Raw genomic sequence first — 19,639 nt, 5'->3', positions numbered from 1 at the left:
GTGGCACACTGGTTAAGAATCTGCCTGCCAATGCAGGGGACACAGCTTCAAGCCCCTGCTCCGGGAAGATCCCACATGCCATAGAGCAACTAAGCCCATGTGCCACAACTACAGACCCTGTGCTCTAGAACCTGAGAGCCACAACTACTGAACCCCTGTGCTGCAACTACTGAAGCCCGCGTGCCTAGAGCCTGTGCTCTGCAACAAGAGAAGCCACTGAAATGAAAAGCCCGTGCACCACAATGAAGAGTTGCCACCGCTGGCCACTAGAAAAACAAAGACCCAATGCAGTCAAAAATAAATTAATTTTAAAAACTGAAGTACAGTTGATTTATATTATTATATTAGTTAGAAATGGTATTAATGAACTCTATCGAATGTCTTTTCATGGCGGAGTCAAGATGGTGTACTAGGAGGACGTGGAATTCACATCTCCTCACAATTATGGCACCTACCAGGCACTGGAGGGGGACCACGGAGACCTAAGGGGACGGGAGGAACCCCCAGCGACCATCTTGCGGGATCTCAATTCCCAGGCTGGAGGTCGGGCCCAAGCTCCCGTGGTGGGAGTTCCAAGTCGAACTCACTGGACTAACAGAGAACTTCAGACCCCAGGGAATATTAACCAGAGTGAGGCCCCCCAGAGGTCCTCATCTCAGCACCAAGACCCAGCTCTAACCAACTGCCTCCAAACTCTATTGCTGGATGTCTCAGGCCAAACAACCAGTAAGACAGGAATACAGCACCATCCATCCATAAAAAAAAAAAGAAAGAAAAAAGAAAAGAAACAACAAAAAAATATGTTACAGGGCTTCCCTGGTGGTGCAGTGGTTGAGAATGTGCCTGCCAATGCAGGGGACACAGGTTCAAGCCCTGGTCTGGGAAGATCCCACATACCATGGAGCAACTAAGCCTGTGAGCCACAACTACTGAGCCTGCGCGTCTAGAGCTTGTGCTCCACAACAAGAGAGGCCACGACAGTGAGAGGCCCGCACACCACGAAGAAGAGTGGCCCCTGCTCGCCGCAACTAGAGAAAGCCCTCGCACAGAAACGAAGACCCAACACAGCCAAAAATAAATAAATTAATTTAATTTAATTAAAAAAATATATATATATATGTTACAGATGAAGGAGCAAGGTAAAAACCTACAAGACCAAATAAATGAAGACGAAATAGGCAACCTACCTGAAAAAGAATTCAGAGTAATGATAGTAAAGATGATCCAAAATCTCGGAAACACAATAGAGAAAACACAAGAAATATTTAACAAGGTTCTAGAAGAACTAAAGAGGAAACAAACAGTGATTAACAACACAATTACTGAAATTAAAAATACTGTAGAAGGAATCAATAGCAGAATAACAGGGCAGAAGAACAGATAACTGACCTGGAAGATAAAATGGTGGAAATAACTACAAGGGAGGAAAATAAAGAAAAAAGAATGAAAAGAATTGAGGACAGTCTCAGAGACGTCTGGGACAGCATTAAATGCACCAACATTCAATTTTAGGGGTCCCAGAAGAAGAAGAGAAAAAGAAAGGGACTGAGAAAATATCTGAAGAGATTACAGTCGAACACTTCCCTAACATGGGAAAGGAAATAGTCAATCAAGTGCAGGAACCACAGAGAGTCCCATACAGGATGAACCCAAAGAGAGACACTCTGAGACACATATTAATCAAACTATCAAAAATTAACTACAAAAAAAATATTAAAATCAGCAAGAGAAAAGCAGCAAATAACATACAAGGGAATCCCCATAAGGTTAACAGATGATCTTTCAGAAGAAACTCTGCAAGCCAGAAGGGAGTGGCAGGACATATTCAAAGTGATGAAAGGGAAAAACCTACAACAAAGAATACTCTAGTCAGCAAGGATCTTATTCAAATTCAATGGAGAAATTAAAACGCTTACAGATAAGCAAAAGTTAAGAGAATTCAGCACCACCAAACCAACTTTACAACAAATGCTAAAGGAACTTCTCTAGGAAGGAAACACAAGAGAAGGAAAAGACCTACAAAAACAAACCCAAAATAATGAAGAAAATGGTAAAAGGAACATACATATTGATGATTACATTAAATGTAAATGGATAAATGCTCCAACCAAAACACATATACTGGATGAACAGATACAAAAATAAGACCCATATATCTGCTGTCTACAAGAGACCCACTTCAGACCTAGGGACACATACAGACTGAAAGTGAGGGGATGGAAAAAGATATTCCATGCAAATGGAAATCAAAAGAAAGCTGTAGTAGCAATTCTTGTATCAGACAAAATAGACTTTAAATAAAGACTATTAAAAGAGACAATGAAGGACACTACAAAATGATCAAGGGATCGATCCAAGAAGATATAACAATTGTAAATATTTATGCACCCAATATAGGAGAACCTCAATACATAAGGCAAATGCTAACAGTCATAAAAGAGGAAACAGTAACACAATCATAGTAGGGGAGTTTAATATGCCACTTTCACCAATGCACAGATCATCCAAAATGAAAATAAATAAGGAACAAAAACTTTAAATGACACATTAAACAAGATGGACTTAACTGATATTTGTAGGACATTCCATCCAAAAACAACACAATACACTTTCTTCTCTACTGCGCATGGAACATTCTCCAGGATAGACCATATCTTGGGTCACAAATCAAGCCTTGGTAAATTTTAGAAACCTGAAATCATATCAAGTATCTTTTCTGATCACAACACTATGAGAATAGATATCAATTACAGGAAAACAACTGTAAAAAATACAAAAACATGGAGTCTAAATAATACGTCACTAAATAACCAATAGATCACTGAGGAAATCAAAGAGGAAATCAAATAATACCTAGAAACAAATGACAATGAAAACAATGATGACCCAAAACCTATGGGATGCAGCAAAAGCAGTTCTAAGAGAGAAGTTAAAAGCAATACAATCCTACTTAAAAAAACAAAAAAAAATCTCAAATAAACAACCTAAACTTACACCTAAAGCAATTAAAGAAAAAAGAAGCAAACCCCCCCCCAAAGTTAGCAGAACGAAAGAAATCATAAAGATCAGATCAGAAATAAATGAAAAAGAAATGAAGGAAACAATAGCAAAGATCAATAAAACTAAAATCTGGTTCTTTGAGAAGATAAACAAAATTGATAAACCATTAGCCAGACTCATCAAGAAAAAAAGGGAGAAGACTCAAATCAACATAATTAGAAATGAAAAATGAGAAGTAACAATAGACACTGCAGAAATACAAAGGATCATGAGAGATTGCTACAAGCAACTATATGCCAATAAAATGAACAACCTGGAAGAAATGGACAAATTCTTAGAAAAGCACAACCTTCTGAGACTGAACCAAGAAGGAACAGAAAATATAAACAGACGAATCACAAGCACTGAAACTGAAACTGTGATTGAAAATCTTCCAACGAACAAAAGCCCAGAGCCAGATGGCTTCACAGGCGAATTCTATCAAACATTTAGAAAAGAGCTAACACCTATCCTTCTCAAACTCTTCCAAAATATAGCAGAGGGAGGAACACTCCTAAACTCATTCTATGAGGCCACCATCACCCTGATACCAAAACCAGACAAAGATGTCACAAAAAAAGAAAACTGCAAGCCAATATCTCTGATGAACATAAATGCAAAAATCCTCAACAAAATACTAGCAAACAGAATCCAACAACACATTAAAAGGATCATACACCATGATCAAGTGGGGTTTATCCCAGGAATGCAAGGACTCTTCAATATATGCAAATCAAACAATGTGATACACCATACTAACAAACTGAAAAATAAAAACCATATGATCATCTCAATAAATGCGGAAAAAGCTTTCCACAAAATTCAACACCCATTTATGATAAAAACACTCCAGAAAGTAGGCATAGAGGGAACTTACCGCAACATAATAAACGCCATATATGACAAACCCAGAGCCAACATAGTTCTCAATGGTGAAAAACTGAAACCATTTCCTCTAAGATCAGGAACAAGACAAAGTTGCCCACTCTCACCACTATTATTCAACATATTTTGGAAGTTTTACCCACAGCAATCAGAGAAGAAAACGAAATAAAAGGAATCCAAATGAGAAAAGAAGAAGTAAAGCTTTCACTGTTTGCAGATGACATGATACTATACATAGAAAATCCTAAAGATGCTACCAGAAAACTACTAGAGCTAATCAATGAATCTGGTAAAGTACCAGGATACAAGATTAATGAACAGAAATCTCTTGCATGCCTATATACTAATGATGAAAAATCTGAAAGAGAAATTAAGGAAACACTCCCATTTACCACTGCAACAAAAAGACTAAAACACCTAGGAATAAACCTACCTAAGGAGACAAAAGACCTGTACACAGAAAACTATGATGCTGATGAAAGAAATTAAAGATGATACAAACAAATGGAGAGATATACCACATTCTTGGATTGGAAGAATCAACATTGTAAAAGTGACTGGACTACCCAAAGCAAGCTACAGATTCAGTGTAATCCCTATCAAACTACCAATGGCATTTTTCACAGAACTAGAACAAAAAATTTCACAATTTGTATGGAAACACAAAAGACCCCGAATAGCCAAAGCAATCTTGAGAAAGAATAACAGAGCTGGAGGAATCAGGCTCCCTGACTTCAGACTATACTACAAAGCTACAGTAATCAAGACAGTATGGTACTGCCACAAAAAAACAGAAACATAGATCAGTGGAACAGAATAGAAAGCCCAGAGATAAACCCACGCACATATGGTCACCTTATCTTTGATAAAGGAGGCAAGAGTATAAAATGGAGAAAAGACAGTCCCTTCAATAAGCTGTGCTGGGCAAATTGGACAGCTACATGTAAAAGAATGAAACTAGAACACTTCCTAACACCATACACAAAAATAAACACAAAATGGATTAAAGACCTAAATATAAGACCAGACACTATACAATTCTTAGAGGAAAACACAGGCAGAAAACTCTATGACATAAGTCACAGCAAGATCCTTTTTGATCCACCTCCTAGAGAAATGGAAATAAAAACAAAAATAAACAAATGGGACCTAATGAAACTTAACAGGTTTTGCACAGCAAAGGAAACCATAAACAAGACAAAAAGACAACCCTCAGAATGGGACAAAATATTTGCAAACGAAGCAACTGACAAAGGATTAATCTCCAAAATATACAAGCAGCTCATTCAGCTTAGTATCAAAAAACCCAATTCAAAAATGGGCAGAAGACCTAAACAGAGATTTCTCCAAAAAAAGTATACAGATTGCCAACAAACACATGAAAAGATGCTCAGGCTTCCCTGGTGGCGCAGTTGTTGAGAGTCTGCCTGCTGATGCAGGGGACACGGGTTCGTGCCCCCATCCGGGAAGATCCCACATGCCACGGAGCGCCTGGGCCTGTGAGCCATGGCCGCTGAGCCTGCGCATCCGGAGCCTGTGCGCCGCAACAGGAGAGGCCACGGCAGTGAGAGGCCCGCGTACAGGAAAAAAAAAAAAAAAAAAAGATGCTCAACATCACTAATCATTAGAGAAAGGCAAATCACAACTATAATGAGGTATCACCTCACACTGGTCAGAATGGCCATTATCACAAGGTCTACAAAAAACAAATGCTGGAGAGGGTGTGGAGAAAAAGGAACCCTCTTGCACTGTTGGTGGGAATGTAAATTGACACAGTCTCTATGAAGAACATTATGGAGGTTCCTTAGAAAACTAAAAATAGAACTACTACATAACCCAACAATCCCAAACATATACACTGAGAAAACCATAATTCAAAAAGAGTCATGTAACACAATGTTCACTGTAGCACTATTTACAATAGCCAGGACATGGAAGCAACCTAAGTGTCCATAGACAGATGAATGGATAAAGAAGATGTGGCACATATATACAATGGAATATTGCTCAGCCATAAAAAGAAACGAAATTGAGTTACTTGTAGTGAAGTGGATGGACCTAGAGTCTGTCATACAGACTGAAGTAAGCCAGAAAGAGAAAAACAAATACCACATGCTAACACATATATATGGAATCTTAAAAAAAAAAAAAAGGTTCTCATGAACCTATGGGCAGGACAGGAATAAAGACACAGATGTGGAGAATGGACTTGCGGACATGGGGAAAGGGAAGGTGGGATGAAGTGAAAGAGTAATACTGACATATATACACTACCAAATGTAAAATAGATACCTAGTGGGAAGCAGCTGCATAGCACAGGGAGATCAGCTTGGTGCTTTGTGACCACCTACAGGGGTGGGATAAGGAGGGTGGGAGGGAGACTCAAGAGGGAGGAGATATGGGGATATACATATGCATACAGCTGATTCACTTTGTTATACAGCAGAAACTAACACAACATTGTAAAGCAATTATACTCCAATAAAGATGTTTTTTTTTTTAAAAAATGTCTTTTCAGCAGCTACTGATGGCTTCCTAGACTCCTTGTTTCATTTGTTGATATTATCTATTATATTAACAGACTTGATACTAAGGATCCTTGCACTGATGTAATACACCCTACTGGGTCAAAATGTACTATTAGTCCATTATTTCATATCTAGATTCTATTGGCTAATATTGTATTTAGAAATTTTGCATTTCTAGATGTAAGTGAGATTGACCTTTTTTGATAGCATTTTTAATCAGGGATAAAAGTATCGGGCTGGCCAAAAAGTTTGTAACATCTTATGGAGAAACCCGTATGAACTTTTTGGCCAACCCAATATGTGTACTTCACAGAATGCACTGAGTAGCTTTGCATCTTTAATAACATACAATACAGTTTTTTAAAAAAACTATATGTTTATAAACTAAATAAAAGTCAGCTGTGAAACCATCTGTTATGCTGCCTCTTTCAAGGACAGATCTTCAATGACCTTTTCAATCCTTGAGCAAGAACTGGTCAATTCAACTTTTCTGCTTCTTGGGTCAACTTTATTAATTTATATTTTGGTATAAAATTATCCATTAGGGCTTCCCTGGTGGGGCAGTGGTTGAGAGTCCACCTGCCGATGCAGGGGACATGGGTTCGTGCCCCGGTCCGGGAAGATCCCACGTGCCGCGGAGCGGCTGGGCCCATGAGCCACGGCCGCTGAGCCTGCGCGTCCGGAGCCTGTACTCCGCAACGGGAGAGGCCACAACAGTGAGAGGCCCGCGTACCGCAAAAAAAAAAAAAAAATTATCCATTAATCTTCACTTTCAACTTTGGCATCATGGCATAACATGTAGTATTCTCAAGAAGGTTTGCATAAAATTCCGTCAACCTCTCCAGATACCTGGGTGTCTATGATGTCTCCTTCCTCATTCCTAATATTGCATATTTTTACTCCATTTTCTTCTCTTCTATATGAGGTTTATCTAATTCATCAGTCCTTGCAAAGAACCAGCTTTGGGATTTATCCTTCCCACTATTTTTGTTTTGTTGTTTCCAATTCCATTAATTACAGTTTTATCTTTAATCCCCATGTCCTATTTGGTTTCTGTTTTATTTTCTTAATCCCTAAATATGGGAACTTAATTCTCTTAGTTTTATTTACTTAATAATAAAAGTATTTAAACTATACATTTTCTTCTTAATACCAATGTTTGCCAATGGGATGGAAATATTCTTCTCACTGCTTTTGAGACAGTATGTTATCTCACTTTTGACTGTAAAATGTTTTAAGTGCATCAATACAAGGTTGGATATATATACACATATACATATATATACGTCTATATATATGTATATATATTCATGACTGAACACTACACATCAGTTTAACTTCATGAACTGGATGGATAATTTATCAACATGAATAGATCTAAAGGACATAATGTTGAATGGAAAAAAAGGAAGATGCAAAATAATACATTCTCTATGATACCACTGAAGTAAAAATTTAAAACCTGAGGGAAGAATACATTAGGAGTTTGGGATTATCAGATACAAACTACTATATATAAAACAGGTAAACAAGGTCCTACTGTATAGCACAGGGAACTATATTTAATTATCCTGTAATAAACTATAATGAAAAAATGTGAAAAATATATATATGTACAACAGAATCACTTTGCTGTACACCGGAAACTAATACAACATTGTAAATTAACTATACTTCAGTTAAAATAAAAAAAAACAAAAAAAAATAAGAAAACAATGTTCAAAAAAAATAAAGCCCCAAAACAAAACATGCATAATAGCACATAGTATCTGTATGTACATATCCACTGTAAAAGGATAAAAATACCGTTTTGAAGGTTATGTACTCAGAATGTTGCTTCACAGCAAAGAAGAAAGGGGGACTAGAGAAAGATCAGTTCTCTCCATTCTGCTATTAATGTTCTGGTATTTAAACAGCTTAATGAGAATTAATTTGCAGATAACATGATACTATACACAGAAAATCCTAAAGATGCTTCTAGAAAACTACTAGAGCTAATCAATGAATTTGGTAAAGTTGCAGGATAGAAAATTAATACACAGAAATCTCTTGCATTCCTATACACTAACAACGAAAGATCAGAAAGAGAAATTAAGGAAATAGTCCCATTTACCAACACAACAAAAAGAATAAAACACCTATGAATAAACCTACCTAAGGAGGCCAAAGACCTATACTCAGAAAGCTATAAGATACTGGGACTTCCCTGGTGGTCCAGTGGTTAAGAATCCTCCTTCCAATGCAGGGGACACGGGTTCGATCTCTGGTCGCGGAAGTAAGATCACACATGTCACGGGGCAACTAAGCCTGCATGCTCTGGAGCCTGTGCACCACAACTAGAGAGCCCGCGTGCCACAACTACTGAGTCCCCACGCTCAAGAGCCCGCACACCACAACTAGAGAGAAGCCTGCTCACTGAAACGACAGATCCCACATGCCGCAACAAAGATTCTGCACACTGGAACTAAGACCCGACACAGCCAAATACATAAAAATAAATAAATTTATTTTTTAGAAAAGAAAACTATAAGATACTGATGAAAAAAATCAAAGATGAACAAACAGATGGAGAGATATACGATGTTCTTGGATCAGAACAATCAATACTGTGAAAATGACTATACTACCCAAAGCAATCTACAGATTCAATGCAATCCCCATCAAATTACCAATGGCATTTTTTCATAGAATTAGAACAAAACATTTTACAATTTGTATGGAAACACAAAAGACCCCAAATGGCCAAAGCAATCTTGAGAAAGAAAAACGGAACTGGAGGAATCAGGCTCCCTGACTTCAAACTATACTACAAAGCTACAGTAATCGAGAGAGTATGGTACTGGCACAAAAACAGAAATACAGATCAATGGAACAGGGTAAAAAGCCCAGAGATAAACCCACGCACCTATTGTCACCTAATCTATGACAAAGGAGGCAAGAATATACAATAGAGAAAAGACAGTCTCTTCAATAAGCGATGCTGGGAAAACTGGACAGCTACATGTAAAAGAATGAAATTAGAACACTCCCAAACATCATACACAAAAATAAACTTAAAATGGATCAAAGACCTAAATGTAAGGCCAGACACTATAAAACTCTTATAGGAAAACATAGGCAGAACACTCTTTGACATAAACTGCAACAAGATCTTTTTTGATCCACTTCCTAGAGTAATGAAAATTAAAACAAAAATAAACAAATGGGATCTTATTAAACTTAAAAACTTTTGCACAGCAAAGGAAACCATAAACAAAACGAAAAGCCAACCCTCAGAATGGAAGAAAATATATGCAAGTGAAGAAACCAACAAGGGTTTAATCTCCAAAATATACCAATCTACAAAACTATTAATCTACAAAACTCTAAGACTCCTCTGGAAGCTTGGGGATCACAGGTTGGGAATTACTAGAGAGCAAAAGATATTCAAACTGTGCATGGAAATTAAGGCTTTCCATAATTTGATCTCAATTTGTCCTGACCTTTGCAATCTTTTATCAGACAACTTTTCCCTCTATCTACCCTATCTGGACAATTTGAAATCTCCTCAGCAATAATGATGGTAATAACAACTGAAAAATCTTCCAGGTTGAAATGACAGCATCATGCTGTATGATGTACAGCTTTGGCAGGGGCTCAAGTGCCCATCTGTAGATTCAAAACTGCTTTTGAAAATATTACTTTTAAGGGGGTGGGGAAGATATTACTTTTTAGCAGTACAATCCCCAAATCTTCAGGCCCCAAATTCTGACCCGGTCATCCTAATAAAAGAATAGCAGACATTCAAGTTTTAATACAGGAAAAGCATAGGGACCAGTGTTATTAATATTTGTTACACATCAAGACATAGTTGGTAACCTAAGGAGAAACTTTTAATATTGAAAAACTGCCTGTATTCCATTATCTAGTCTATTCCAAAAAGTAAAGCTATTTATAAAGAATCAGAATCAAGCGACTGTGACAAAAAAATTTGTCATGAGAACTGGTTGCTAATTTATTAGTTACACAGAAGATTAATATGAATCCAGAAGAAACTCTGTATTAGCAGATGGCAGAACTGTTCAAAATTCTTAACAAAAATCTGGATAAAGACACAGAAGACAGGCTAGTTAAATCTAATTATAAAATTATAAAAATAATTAAAGAAATGACATTTTATTTAGAAAAATGAGCTAAGATTAACAAGGATGGATATAGTATTCTATATTGGCATTAAAAGAGTCTACTGTCAGGGGCTTCCCTGGTGGCACAGGGGTTGAGAATCTGCCTGCCAATGCAGGGGACACGGATTCGAGCCCTGGTCTGGAAGGATCCCACATGCCGCGGAGCGACTGGGCCCGTGAGCCACAACTACTGAGCCTGCGCGTCTGGAGCCTGTGCTCCGCAACAAGAGAGGCCGCGATAGTGAGAGGCCCACATACCGCAATGAAGAGTGGCCCCTGCTCGCCACAACTAGAGAAAGCCCTCGCACAGAAACGAAGACCCAACACACCCAAAAATAAATTAATTAATTAATTTTAAAAAAAAGAGTCTACTGTCTAAAGTAAGGCCAAAAAAAGGGTTTCAGGTATTTAGATTCTAGATGCTAAAAGACGAAGGAAACAACAGTGCAGTTCTCACTCAATTTATCAACAGAATAGGTTTCACAATAAAAAGAGAAGCCAGTCTTATTGTACTCATAAACTAAGTAGATTATTTAGTGAACGTTTTATTTATGAAGAACGTTAAAAGCTACAGAGTACAAATGCCTTCCATAGACAGTCTTAAATAATTTGAAAACTGTATCCTCATAAAGACAACACTATGGCTAAAAGTAAAGTTTCCGGAGCAAGGCTACCTGGGTTCAAATCCAAGCTCCACTATGTCCTAGGTTTGTGACCAGGGTTAAGGCACTTCTCTGTGCCTCAGTTCCCTCATCTATAAAACTGAGATAATTACAAAAATCTACCTCGTGGAGTTGGGGGGGTGTTATATAACACATTTGTTAACATATATAAATTACTTCGAACAGAGTGAGAGTAAGCACTCAATAAATGTTAACTATTATGAGCAAAAATTGAAAGTATGGATGTTATGTTTAGACAGCAGAAGGCAAAAGTTGGAGGACTTGAGGGGAGTTCCCTGGCGGTCCAGTGGTTAGGACTCGGCACTTTCACTGCCCAGGCCCTGGCTGGGGGACTACAATCCCGTAAGTCGCTCCAAGCAGCCAAAAAAAAAAAAAAGTTGGAGGACTTGATACATGCATTCCAATTATTTGGACATTATGACCAAAGTAAGAGAGATCTTTTCTTTTTTACGTAACTTGAGAAATTTAGAAATAGTAACTCCAGTCAATGGTGAAGATTTTCAACAATTAGAGTTATATAAAAATGGAAGGTGGAACCTTGGGAAGTAGGATGTTCCCCATCATTGTTACACACAGAGGCTGGAAGACCAACTGTCAGGTGTTTCAAAGGACAGCATTTTGCCCTAAAGTCAATTCTAAGATTCTGTGACTGCAGAAAAACTGATTTGTCTGTCAGTAGTTTCAACCTATACAACTGTTCCATTACTACAACTAATCTGACTAGTCCAACTGTACTATTTTATCTTTTACTTTTTTAAACTGTTTTTTTAAAAATAATTATCTATTTTTGGCTGCATTGGGTCTTTGTTGTTCTGCCTGGGATTTCTCTAGTTGCAGCGAGCGGGGGCTACTCTTTGTTGCAGTGCGCGGGCTTCTCATTGTGGTGGCTTCTCTTGTTGCGGAGCACGGGCTCTAGGCACATGGGCTTCAGTAGTTGTGGCTCGCAGGCACTAGAGCGCAAGGCTCAGTAGTTGTGCACGGGCTTGGTTGTTCCGGGGCACGTGGGATCTTCCCGGACCAAGGATCGAACCCATGTCCCCTGCATTGGTAGGAGGATTCTTAACCACTACACCACCCTGGAAGCCCCCAACTGTACTATTTTATTTTATTTTTAATTTTATTTATTATTTTTAGCTGTGTTGGGTCTTTGTTGCTGTGTGTGGCTTTCTTCTAGTTGAGGCAAGTGGGGGCTGCTCTTCGTTGCAGTGCATGTGCTTCTCATTGCGGTGCCTTCTCTTGTTGCGGAGCACGGGCTCTAGGTGGGCAGGCTTCAGTAGTTGTGGCATGTGGACTCAGTAGTTGCGGTTTGCAGGCTCTAGAGCGCAGGCTCAGTAGCTGTGGCGTACAGGCTTAGTTGCTCCGCAGCATGTGGGATCTTCCTGGACCAGAGTTCGAACCTATGTCCCCTGCACTGGCAGGTGGATTCTTAACCACTGTGCCACCAGGGAAGCCCAACTGTACTATTTTAAATACTAGGTTTCAAAATTATTTTAATTGTAAAAATACAACATTATAATAACCTTACAGCTTATTTTTCCATATTTACCATAGAAGAAAATTACTATACAACAAAAGCAAGCCAAAAACATTGACAATAGAAGTATTAATATCAGCAAAGAGTACAATAGGCAGAAAAGTTTATTTTATTCTAAATCAATCCATAATAAGAGTCCGTGGAGACTTTTAATCTATAAAATATGCTGATGAGCACTTTTTAAAAATATATATTTGTTTGGTTGTGCCGGGTCTTAAGTTGTGGCTCATGGGCTCCTTAGTTGTGGCATGCGAACTCTTAGTTGCAGCACACATGTGGGATCTAGTTCCCTTACCAGGGATCGAACCCAGGCCCCCAGTGGATAAGACGTGGAGTCTTATCCACTGCACCACCAGGGAAGTCCCCTGATGAGCACTGTTTTATTTTTAAATTTATTTATTTATTTATGGCTGCGTTGGGTCTTCGTTGCTGTGCACGGGCTTTCTCTACTTTCGGCAAGCGGGAGATACTCTTCGTTGTGGTGCATGGCCTTCTCATTGCGGTGGCTTCTTTTGTTGCGGATCATGGGCTCTAGGCGCGCCGGCTTCAGTAGTTGTGGCACACGGGCTCAGTAGTTGTGGTGCACAGGCTTAGTTGCTCCGCGGCATGTGAGCTTCCCCGACCAGGGCTTAAACCCGTGTCCCCTGCATTGGCAAGCAGATTCTTAAACAATGTGCCACCAGGGAAGTCCCCTGATGAGCACTTTTAAGAACTGTGTCTCTTGTCCTTTAAACAAATATTCTAGCAAACACAAACTCCTTAAAATCTTCACACAGATATCACAGTCCTATAACTCTTCCCCTAATCGTTCTTAATTTTCATTCAAACCATAACAAAGAAAAAGAAATTTAGTACTAATCTTCTAATTTCCCTTTTCTTAAAAACATCTGTCCCTTTGACCCTTAACAGTCTAATTAATGAGAGGCTTACTGAGTCTATTAAGAGAACTATATAATCTCCTAATTGATTGCTCTACCTGCAATCTAGCTGTTCTAGAACCTATTCTTAACACTGCCACAATAAACCACCCAAAAGATAGCTCCAACCCGGCAACCTCGCTTTAAATTAAATTCCTTAATCAAGATTTGTAAACATTAATCAGCATTTCCTACAAAGAAAAAAAATCTGTCCAATAACAGCAAAGTATAGTCAACTGTAGCCTTATCTAGTTGAAATAATTGTGACAAACACTAGGCAGAGGGGGAAGAGAGAAGAGGGAGGAAGCAAGAGGAAGAGAAATGGAGAACAAGAATCAATGAATATAACGAAGCACAAACCAGCTGATGGTAATTTTCACCCTAAGTCACTTCTGAGCAAGGTGGAGGGGTAATTAAATTAACAGAATATCAACATTATGGGACAGTCATTAAAACTACTTAAGCAGAACATGTAGAATCATGGAAAAACAATTGCAACCACCATATTCAAATGAGAACCACTCTAAGAAATTTTGCCAATTTTTTTCTTTACCAGAATATTGTCGATTATAAAAAAGAATCAGCATTTATTCATCTAAATAATGCCTCTACTAAAAATATTAGCAATTCCTCCTTCAGGATTTTATAAATAGTTAAAAAATGTAAGAAATCTTCTTATGTCACATTCAGTCTCATATTTTCACCATACTGCCATATTTCAGGACGCGCTAGCCCCAGGCATTTAGAGGCTAATTTAACAAAGGCCCAATCAAGTATGGGTCAGACACTGTGTATCTAGTAGGGGTGGCAGCACTGTTCAAATCTCCACCCTACTTTCCCTTTTGAATGACTGGTCACCTACACTCTACTTTATCAACACTCTTCAACACACTGTAATTCCTTTATTCTCCTGAAATAACTAATTTGAATGTCAGTGACCTTCTGTCAACTCTCCTCAATCACAAGTTACATAACTCTCAAACCTCAGTGCCATTTTAGCATCCCTCATTTTCTATATTCTACCAGTTACCAAATTCTACTGCTTGCTTCTTTTATCCACCACTTCTCAACTCACATTTCTGCTAGATCTCCACCTAAATTGAGGCTTTTATTTCACATCTTGATTATTTAATAAGAATGCCTATTAACAGACACAGTTGACATCCGGCCCCCATCCCTTCAGCTCACCTTGCAGCTGGTACAGATAGTATCCTGACAGCTTCCCACCTCCACCAACAGGAGCCTGCCCAACCCTAGCTAAGACAATGGGAAGTGCTCGAAACATTTCAAGAACAATCTCCATCAGTGAGGACTAGAGTAGGTGGAAAAACTCCCCATCTACCCTTCAGTTAGTAGGACAATTCTAAGGCAGCTCTACAAAAATCTCCACAGGATTAACCCCCAGTTGCCCATCACTGGCTTTTTTTCCCTTTCCTGACTCTTTACCCACTCCCTCACTTGTGCTTCCTGGCATCTCACCTGCACCCATGTTATCTCAAGGTCTGCTTACAAGATAGCACTTTGGAGAAACTACAAGGGCCACAAAAGTGACACTATCGGGGCTTCCCTGGTGGCGCAGCGGCTGTGAGTCCGCCTGCCGATGCAGGGGACACGAGTTCATGCCCTGGTCCAGGAGGATCCCACATGCCGCGGAGCAGCTGGGCCCGTGAGCCATGGCCGCTGAGCCTGCGCGTCCGGAGCCTGTGCTCCGCAACGAGAGAGGCCACAACAGTGAGAGGCCCGCGTACTGAAAAAAAAAAAAAAGTGACACTTTCAAGATCTTGCTTAACCTAAAGCTGCCCAAGTGTTCTCTTGGTCTCAATCATCTCCCAATTACAGCTCATTCTGCATTCATATGGATCATATACCTCTTCTAACCAAACATCTTCAATGAAGCCCTTCGTGATTTGTCTTTTTCATCTCCTATTTCTAACTTAGATAAATCATAACTTATTATCAGCCAAACTATTGTACTGATCCTTTCTCAAATATAAGTTGTACCTTTCCAGGAACGCAATAATCTATTGTTTTTAGAAATGTTCTCCAATATTCGCCTGTTGAAAACCTTGCAAAGCTCACTCATCTCAAATATCATCTCTATCAAGATTCAATCACAAGTAATGTCTCCCTCACCTAAATTCCTGATTGTAATAGTCATAAGACATTTTACCACAGTTCTGTAAAAACCTACCCTACTTGACTACAAGCCTGACTTTAAATTCTTTAAGGGTAGAAACCATGTTCCATTCTTTTTATTTTCCAAAGGGCTTTCTTTCCCTGATAGACCCATAGATATTGACCTACATAGCCTTCTAGAGTAACTTTTGAAAAGAACATTTATTTTTATATATGCATTCTTAAGTATTAGTACAAAATTCATGCTCCTTTTTACAGACAAACAAACTGAGCTTATCTCAGACTCTTTGGGACTAACCTATTTATCAAAATGCTCCTGAAATCACATGCAGACTTTAAAAAAAGTTTAAAAACAACACTAAAGAAAGCTGTTACTTATTCCTTTATTTTTGGGAAATGACTACATTTCATGTTTCTCACCAAAAATCTTTCACCATGTATGTACTTCATTTCCTTGCAAAGAGTCCAGAGTCTGTCCCATGTTATACTTCACAGTGTTCCAATGCTTAGCTGAATTCCAATTTATATCAAAGGTTACTTCAAGATTATTTCAGGCTTTAGGGAAATTCTGATCCTTACACAATCTTGAAATGCTTCTGTCATGGGAAAAGACTTTACTTCTTGGCATTTCTAACTCAGAGGACTGGCATGAGGATCAAATAAGATTGTATATGTGAAAGGTCACTGAAAATTCTAACAATAAATAAATGTAAAAATTATCTCCTTAACTCTGAATTTCAAACGATTAAAATAATCTATTTACTACAATCTAACGTCATTAAATGCACAGTTATTTTTTACAAATAGGTTATAAAGGCGTAAGTTATAAAGAGCTCAAGACAAAAAAGTGAAAGCTGGCTATAAACCAGATCAAAAATAAGAAGCAATCTTAAGTAGACTATCCCTCTTGCATATGGCAAGAGGTCAAATAGTTTATTCCTGCAATACTTTTGTACTGTCCTTTTTATTTTAATCCTGCCAAAGTAAATTAAATAACATAAAGCCTCCGGTGTAGTATAACTTATTACTATTACTTCTCCTTAAAATTAGCACTGTCTTTCAATAAGATTCCTACTTTTCCCCATGTTTATATTAATAGCATGAATTCACTAACAATATTCGTATTAGGTTCAAATCAAATAGCTTATTATCTGCTTTGGTCAGACCTTTCCAAATGATACAACTGTCTCAACCAGAAGTGGAACTAGAACAGCCTCATTATTTTTTGAAACAAGTTTTCCTTAAAAGAAAAATAATCTGATTAAACTAAAAAATTCTACTATTCTATACATCTATTAAGCAATAAGTCTAGAGATCCTTATCGTAAGTTTAGAGCCTATGCTCCTGCCAGCGTTATCCCCTCTGGCCCAATTTTCCCGGCCTTATACTGATTATATGAGACGTAAACCCTAAAAATACTTGAGTGCAAAACACCCATAGTCATCCAACAGCTCAATTTGCACCCTGTAAATATTCAAATGAAGAGCATTTTGTAGTAGGTAAAATATGTAAGAGTAACGGTCTGGGAAACCACACACCATGGAAACTGACTCAAACAAAAGCTGCGGATGGACAGACCGCAAGGAGTAACCGGTGAAACAGTAAGGATTAAATATTCGTCTAAGAAAAATTTCGGTGACGTTGACGCCTAGGTTTTCCTGCTGACAACAATTAATAACGGGACCCCTGGGGCTGCACGAATGGGTCCGATCACCCCAACTACGCCGCAAAGCGAAACCAGAACCCAGGAGCCAGCGCACTGCGGGGCTTTCAGTCGCCTGCGCCCACCGTGCTGGACTGATAAGCCGGCATGAGGAGACCGAGGAAAAGAGAGGAGACCCGCTTCGGGACTGTTCTCACCCCTCCTTCCTCCCGCTTCCCAGGGGAGCGCCCCCTGGGGACCCTTCCTCAAATTTACGACTGACTCGCATCCTCCACCGCCCCTACTGGGGAGGCCACCAATCATCCCTGCAGCGCAGAGCACCGGAGGGGGCTAGGCCTTCTACCCACCCGCGCACCCACCACCACCCGGAACCAAGAAAAAGAAGCCGCTGCAGCAGCCACAGCCCCGGCGCGCGGGAGCGAAAACACAGACCGATCCCTAGCTAAAGGCGAGGCGCACTTCGACCCCGCGCCCCTCCCAACAGCTACGCGCTCACCTCCACGGCCTTCCCCACGGGCCCCGCCAGCGCGGCCGACGGTGGCCTGCGGCCGCACCTCCCACCAGCTCCGCTTTTCTTCCCCTGGCCTAGGAGGGGGCGGCGTCGCTTCTGGAAGGCCGGAAAACGGACCCGCAGCTCAGCCTGCGGGATACCAGCCTCCCGGCCACTTCCCGCAACGGCTCCAGCTCCTTCCGGTGTTTTCGCGACCGCCACCGGCTTCTAGGGCGTCGCAGGAGGGCGAGGAGGGCGGGCAGGGGCGGGGCTTCGAGGAAAGCTCGTCCCGCCTCTGGGGCGTGGCCGCGGAGAACGGCTCCAGGTGTGGAGACCCAAGCTGCTCTCACCGCTGGGACTTCCAAAAGTAGCTAGCGGCACAGGGACCGTACGTGCAGAGCAGTTTTAGATCTGGGGCACTTTTCGTTTCTACACGTGTTCTTCCCCTCTTCTGCAGTCACACTACGACCATTAGCAGGTCTGTCTCTATGCATTACAGAATTTGTGTTAAGGCTGTCCACTGAAGGGCCTCAGGTTTCCGACTTTGTGCAAAGAAAAATTAGACTACTTAATTCAATTCAACCCTTTTCCCTTCCTCTCCTCTTTCTTCTCCCAACGTCTTAGGACATAGACTATCTGAAAGTCATTGCGTTTCTTTTTCCACATCTACAAAGTAGAAATTCATCTCTCCCATTTTCCCTTAAGCCAAAATCAAGATCATATTAAATATTTATTGAAACTTTAGTATCTGCTTAGTGACTAGAGCATTTGAAGAGATCTGCCTTGTAATTTATGGATCTGTTAAAATCCGTTCAATTGATATGCAAATAATAAAAATAGTTAAATTAATATTAATTAATTGTTCAAATTGCCAGTTTCAACATGTCTGTTTACCTCTATCTTTTTGGCCTCCCAAATGGGAGCTTGTACTCAAGCATTATGTAAGAGGCTCAATCTCCATCAGAAACAAATAGAGAATATGAGAGCTTTCAATTCTATTCGTATGGTAAAAATAGAAGAAATGAAGTTTTGCCAGCATCCTATATAGGGATTGACACCAAGGCCTCAGTTTGCACCACAACCTATCCTGGGTTCACTGATGGTCAGCATATTTCAAAATATTGCAGTTTACATGCTTCAGTATGTCAGCAATGTGGTTAATTTTTATTTTTAAAAAATCAAATATCTAAATGTTTTTAAATGTTTATACTCCTCTGTAAAGACATAAGAGAACGATCATGAAAATCATTTGTTCCCTGATGTCTTGTAGCGAAGTACTATCTGACTTAAAGGAGAGTTTTATAGGTTTATTTGAAAAAAGACAAGTGTTTTAAATTTTCTGACCTTTGCTGTGATGACAAGTAGCTGTCAACGATATGCTAATAAAAAAAATTTTTTTAATATATACATTTATCCTATGGCCCCAAAGTAAAAGTTGTGTTTCAAAAATGAGTGAGAACTGCTTTTGGAAAGAAACTTGTACAATGAAGAGAGCATTTTGAAAAAGGAGGTTTGAAACTGTTTCCCTTATTTAGTAATATTCCTGCCAAAAATTGTGTCACCTATAAAAAACTCATCTCTGCATCAAAAGACACCATTAA

General features: G+C 39.4%; 1 protein-coding gene across 2 annotated transcripts in view; it reads right to left on the bottom strand.

The window, feature by feature from the left end:
- The window catches only part of USP33 (ubiquitin specific peptidase 33), a 63,974-nt gene extending 45,730 nt beyond the window's left edge, over nucleotides 1-18,244 (bottom strand). For both annotated transcript variants that reach the window (XM_082863100.1, XM_082863101.1), the window contains exon 1: nucleotides 18,045-18,244. The gene's annotated coding sequence lies outside the window, so the exon portion shown is untranslated. The remainder of the gene's footprint in view (nucleotides 1-18,044) is intronic.
- Nucleotides 18,245-19,639: the final 1,395 nt, after the last annotated feature.

This window comes from Leucopleurus acutus, assembly GCF_964270905.1.
Source record: "Leucopleurus acutus genome assembly, chromosome: 2".
Classification (NCBI taxonomy): domain Eukaryota; kingdom Metazoa; phylum Chordata; class Mammalia; order Artiodactyla; family Delphinidae; genus Leucopleurus; species Leucopleurus acutus.
This window is presented reverse-complemented; position numbering and strand designations above follow the sequence as displayed.